The sequence below is a fragment of the Oreochromis niloticus genome, linkage group LG20 (genome assembly GCF_001858045.2).
Source record: "Oreochromis niloticus isolate F11D_XX linkage group LG20, O_niloticus_UMD_NMBU, whole genome shotgun sequence".
NCBI classification, from domain to species: Eukaryota; Metazoa; Chordata; class Actinopteri; order Cichliformes; family Cichlidae; genus Oreochromis; species Oreochromis niloticus.
The window spans coordinates 24,935,714-24,942,157 of NC_031984.2; the positions used below are offsets into that span (position 1 = coordinate 24,935,714).

General features: G+C 38.8%; 1 long non-coding RNA gene across 1 annotated transcript; it reads left to right on the plus strand.

The window, feature by feature from the left end:
- Positions 1–4,391: 4,391 nt before the first annotated feature.
- LOC102083210 (uncharacterized) lies at positions 4,392–6,026 on the plus strand. Its single transcript, XR_003215609.1, has 3 exons — positions 4,392–4,787; positions 4,877–4,941; positions 5,659–6,026. It is a non-coding gene; the product is annotated as an uncharacterized LOC102083210 (long non-coding RNA).
- Positions 6,027–6,444: the final 418 nt, after the last annotated feature.

Genomic DNA, 6,444 nt, shown 5'->3' on the forward strand with positions numbered 1-6,444 from the left:
GACGTTTGTATTTGATGTGCATTTTATGTTTGTATTTGCTTAAGTACATGTGGAAATAAAATATATGCCAGATGAGTTCAGCTCCGCAACCCCTTCATCCCATGACCTTCTAGGGGGGATTAAAGAGGCTTCATTCACAAGAGGAAAACATTAAGAGTCTGGGCTCTGAGTTATGTTTGCCACACTTTAAAAGCCAGACTTAAAGGTGAGGTAGGTGGGAGGGGGGGCTGCGAGGGATTAAAGGGGTAGTCTGTACTTCATCAGTGGTGGCAGAATCAGAAGAAGAGTCGAGGCCGCAGAAAAACAAACCCATATTTATAAAGTTAAAGCCTGCCATTAAAAGCACATTTATGTTTATGTGGTTAAAGCCGCTCATTAAATAGCACATTTGTGTTTAGGAGGGTAAGCCATCAACATTAAATATAAGAGAGGAGCTTATTTTGTTTAAACCAGTTACTAAAACACATTTTCCTGTGTTTATGGTGGTTTAAAACCATCAACTGAGGTTTTAAAGACACTCTCTATCAGATCCTGCCGTCAAAAGCACAAGTGCTTCGCATTCGTGTCCCAGCTTGTCTTTTTTCTCACTGGTTTCTATGTCAGCTCTGGCATGTTTAGTTGGGGGTAGGATTAGGCATGAGCATCAGAGGTGCAGCTCATGATGAGCGGTTTGAGATGAAATCAGAGACCAAAGGATGAGATGGATTGGACATATGCAGAGGAGGGATCGTGGATATAATGGACAAAGGATCTTAAAGATGGAGCTGCCCAGCAGGCAGAAAAGAGGAAGACCACAGAGGCAACTGATGGATGTAGTGAAGGAGGATATGCAGAGGTGGTATGACAGAGGAGGGTGGCAGAGATAGAGAGAGGTGGAGGCAGCTGATGATGACCCATATAAGGAGCAGCTGAAGAAGAAGAATCCAATTTCTAATTTTATTATTAACATAGGAAGAACAATTAAATCAAACTGAAAGAGGTATATAGTACAAATGAGACTCACTGACATTAGAAATCTGTAGTTGTACTAGTCCTTCATAGATATGTGCACATTGTTTTTTCCAATTACTGATTTATTTATTACTTTAGAGTTACCAGCTGGAAGATGATATTAAAAATGTGGTTTTATTTTGCTACAAGTTACTTTCTGTGAGACTTTGTGTTAGCAAATGAAGTCTGCCACTTCTGAAGTGCCTTTCAGCAGACTCTTGTTTGCACTGGAAATCTGAAAGGTGAATGAAATTATTGGATAAAAGTGGACAAAATAAAAAGATCAATAACCATCCAGGACCAAAGTCAGAAGTTTTGAATTATATGTGTTCTTCCTACACAGTCACACTCACACTTTTTGAAATGTTAATTTTCTTTTCTTTTTTGCTTTTTGGCAATGCAAACCAAATTTTTGGCACTAAAAGAATCCGCAAGCCAAAGAGAGCGAGCAGTCAGTTCCACTTCCACAGCAGCAATGCCACCAGTACTCTGTGTGTCTTGGAACGAAGGGGAAATATCACACTTCATGCAGCTGCATGTGTGCATTTCAACCCCATCCTTTACTGTTCATTTGATGCATTTCCATTTTATTAACTTTCCCCTTTTCCTCCAGTCAGTTCTCCTCATAAATACTTCTGCTCTTCTATCCTTTTTTGCATGTTTGCTTTTCATATTTCACATAATTCCTGTTCTCTCAAATCCTTTCTTTCACTTTCAGTCTTTTTTCTGCACCATTCATCTCGCTGCCCCCCTTCACGTGAAGCCATAAACCTTGTGACCCTCATTTCTCAGGTGTAGTGTGAGGTGCAGCAAAATTTGTAGAGTGCATATGTGGGAGTGTGAGCAACACAAAGAGAGTGATGTGGGGATATGTAAAGGTAATTGGACTGGACACTGACTGTAAATCACAGAGGGTTTATGTTCTCTTAAAGGGAGTGTATTTCTGTTTTACCAGCATATAGAGCAGAGTTCCTGTGAGTGAAAGAACACACACGCAAGCACACACACACACACACACACACACACACACACACACACACACACACACACACACACACATACATACACAAAACCTGAAGGTAACTCAGGTTTTCTTAACCTATGCCTAACCTAGCTGTTAGGCATAGGTTACACATTAGTTGTATGGTTGGTTGAACCCAGAGAAATAAATGAACAATGAAGGAAGTGAAAAAATCAATGTGATTTGTCATGTGGATGACAACAGCATACATTTATATAAAGAACATGTTTAGTTTTAAATGACACAATAAAGACAAGCTACTCACAAAACAAAGAGAAAAATATATCGCCTCGGATGCATTTACATGCTTTCTCCTTACACACTCACACACCAGCACCATAAAGTGAAGCTGTTTAGCAGCAGCGAAAAAAAGGAATTGAAGCAGCTTTTTTATAGACACTCCTGCGGACAAGTGCAGATTTATGTGTTCTGTAAATGTTCCTTATGTGTATAATGTTATATTGCAATGGAGAACGGGGGCTCCAGAAATCTGTGTGTGTGTGTTTTTGTGTTGCCATCAGAGCTTGAGGATGGAGGGAGATTTACTGAGAAAGACTAATAAGAGAAGAAAAAAGGAAAGTGGAGAGATAAAAGAGAGAGGAGATGAAAAGTGGGAAAGACAGAGGAAGGAAGGAAGGAAGCACTGAAGACATCAGACACTGAATGAGCGTGTGATGAAAGCAGAGCAGGGAAGTTGGAGATTAATAGGGTCATAAGGAGGCTGCCAGTGACAAAGACCAAAAGAGAAATAACTTTAGCATATTAAAAAGAGACAGCAAGAGATAAAAGATAAACTTTAGACCTCTGTAACAACAAATTACAATACAGAAAGCTTGACTTAAAAGTGCTGAGAGAAGAAGAAAATGGTAATGGTTTAAGTGTAAAATATAATATTTGAGAATAATAGAGTTTGTCAGCCTCTGTACCGCGCCATAGCATCAGTTAACATTTCAAAAGTCATGGATAAATTCTGCTTTATTTCAACCACGTATTATTTCCTGTTATTTTGGCAGTCGTGCCTCGAACAGTCATGCTAACTTTGGACTCTATCCTTTTCATGCAGACTTCAGACGTACACAGAATAACACAAAAAGTGTGTGAACAGTTTATATTTGTATTTTTTTTCAAGTCCAGCCAAAGGTAAACATGGGAATGAATCACCTGGAATGGCCACTTGGTTAATTACATTCAGGATCAAAATCCATCTGGCAAAAAGGTCCCTGCTAATCACCTTCATCTTCATCTATGCTTGTCAGTTTGCTGCAGTTTGATGTATAACACAGATTTTCTGTTAAAGTCAACTATGTGAAACCTCACTTTACATCGATCGCTAGGTGTATTTATTCAAACCAGAGTGCACAGCACGGTTAATTAAAGCGGAGATGTGAGGATGGAGGCAGCTAGGCAACAGAAAGGCAGCGTAGCTGAAACTGATGTTCCTGTGTTTACTGCACCGCTGTGCTCACTGAGGAGGAACTCTTTTGATGCACAGAGTGAGACCTGTTGATGCCAGACCTCGAAAAAGTTTGATGTATTTATGGAGCTGTTTAACTGCAACTAAAAAGTTTATGACTTTGATACACGTCGCTCTTCTGTGGGTGGTGTTTCACCCCCGAAGACTGACAGGAGGGAAAGACCAAGGCTAGCTGTACTGTGCAGTCCCTTTAATTCTATGGTAAAGCTATTACAATGATTAAAAAAAATAATTATATGTGCTGAGTTCACTTGTAATTTGAGTGCAAACGTTTGCTAAATAGAAACATTTGGAGGGACTGTATTGTATTGTAACTTTATTTTGAACAACAGAGAAAAAAAAGAGAAACAAAAAAAGCAAAACAAAAGGAAAACAAAGCAATACTAATTATAAAGTACTTGCATGATCAAAAATGAGTAGGAAGAAGGATAAGCTTATTTATTCACAACCCCTTTTCACTATTTAGTAACTAGTAACATGATAACCCCAGTAACACGAGAACCCACACATATATACACATCCCTAGTGTGAAAATAGTGGGTGAGAGAACTCCCAATGAAAGCCCTGTTTCCTCCCTGTAATTTGCAAAAAACATATTTTTGAACCGCTTTTTAAACTGAGTCATGCTGAGACATTGCTTTAGTTCTTCACTTAGTCTATTCCACAGCTTCACTCCACACACAGAGATGCAAAAACTTTTTAGTGTTGTAGGGATTCAGGGATGTTTTAAATTTAATTCCCTTCTCAAATTTTATCGCCGTTCCCTTTTCTCTGACTCTCGTAGATATTCTCATGATTGCTGCTATTTCTTCTCCAGTAACAGCTTTTCTTCCTCCACTTGACGGCAACAGCTCCATTTCAAGGGTTTTAAAGAGATATTACATTAAAGAAAGTTGGAATTGTAACCCAGTGAGTTTACACGACTCAGTAATGCACTACAACATGTTATTGTTAATTGGGATTTATCATTACTCTGTTAATCACCGAGTTGAGCTAAAGAAAATCAATAGTAAAGTATAAATAATATAAATATAAGAATAAAACCCCAAAGAGTATGTTTAACACCCCTACTGGTTAGGAAGGAACAAGCCCCGCCTTTCCCTGCTCTGTACCGTCACGCGCTCAGACACAGAGAGAGACGGAGGTGCACGAGACCATTGCTGATTTTCACCGCCAAGCTTGTTGCTGGAAAATAACTATTAACTTGATAAATTGAGCAAATATCCATACCGGAGATCTGCATTGACCTTGGAGAACTGGACCTGATTTGTTGTGAACATTTTGGACTTTGAAACCATCGCGGTGAGTCAGAAGCTGTTAAGCTAACCTTGAAGCTAAAAAGCTAACAAGGAGTTAACAGGGAATATAATGGCCCAATTTCAATGTTGTAGATCTGCACGGGTGCGGATGAAGCGGACAAGATCCTCTCTGAGAGTTGAACATTAGAAGTGTGCTGGTGAGTTAAACTGGGACTGGGCGAATCAGGATAATGGAAAAGCTAACTAGCCTGATGCTCGTAGCTGTACCTGTAGCTGACCACGTTTTCACTGTGGGAGAACACACGGGGTTTCTCACGGAGTTCAGCCACTCTGAGCACTCAGCTTGTGTGCTGATGATATTCTAATATTACTTGTTGAATAATAAATGCACTAAAATAAGATGATGGGATAAGTTAATTTTGATCTTAGAGGTCATGAATCTATTTTATTTTTTTGGTACATTTGATGCTCCAGCGGCACTGTATAGATGTCCCTGCATATTCTTATTGTGCCAGTGCCTTACCACATACTGTAAAACTACAGCCTGTGGGCTTTTGTATATTTTTTGGTAATTTTATTATGTACATTGAGTGTAATTAACATATTGCTTCATTGCTATGCAGTGTAAAGCAATGCTCCTGTAATCCAGTTAAAGGTGCAGTACTGCAAAAAAATAATCTACCATAGTTCATGGTTTATTTATGATTTCTGATAGAAATGTGCACCTTGATGATAGAATAAGCTGATTGTGATTTAAAGATTGCATTCATGATTAAGATGCACTGTATAGACTATAGTTAGAAATTTGAATTAATGTTTTGTGCTTGTTTTGTTATAGCACTTACATTATTTACATATGGCCATATATATTATTAGAGTGTGAACTGAATTAGTAATAGCCCTGTTGTTTACAGGCTAGGTTTTTTTGTGGGATCGTGAGACCTGGATTTCTTCCTGACGAGGAAGATGGCGAGCCTTTCCCTTTGAACCGAACCACAGCCATTCTGAGTTGGCCCAGAAGGGCAGGTTGCTCTTCTCTCACGAACAATTGCAACAGTGCGGTAGGACGAAATCGCACCAGTCACAGACTTTTGACCTATTGGATTTGACTTGACTGAACACTGACTATTAAGCCGGCAAGACTGACATATCTGAGCTCAGATAAGATTCTGGTTGTTATTATTAATGCTGTCACTGTATTTTATTTTTATGTTTTCATTTCTGTTTATGAAGTGCTGTTAAATTGTTGCTAAATAGTTTAATATAATTCAAAGCAACTTTACCTGTGGCTCCAGTCATTCTTCTCTACGCAACTCACTTTATCCCTCCTACGAATCTAGCTATTGGCCCATTCTCTCCATCTTGCTTTAACTTCCCCTACCCTATCCTGTACTTGGCTACAGAATATTAAAAACATTACAAAATCGAACTTCTTTTTTAACAATTTTAAGGTGACTCGTTTGGATCCACTTGCAGTTCTGAACTGACCCACCAGGGGCAGTGAAAACGCTTGGAAATTTAGGAAACACCTCATTGGTCGAAATGGATTTCAGCCATCCAGGTACAAAGAAAGCAATGCAGATTACATGTAATGCTGAAATACTAAAATATAATTAAACCAGTGTCTACAGAGACGGGGAGAGATTGAAAAGTAAAAATGACTTCTCAAGACACACAATTATTTTTTCATTTCTTTGATA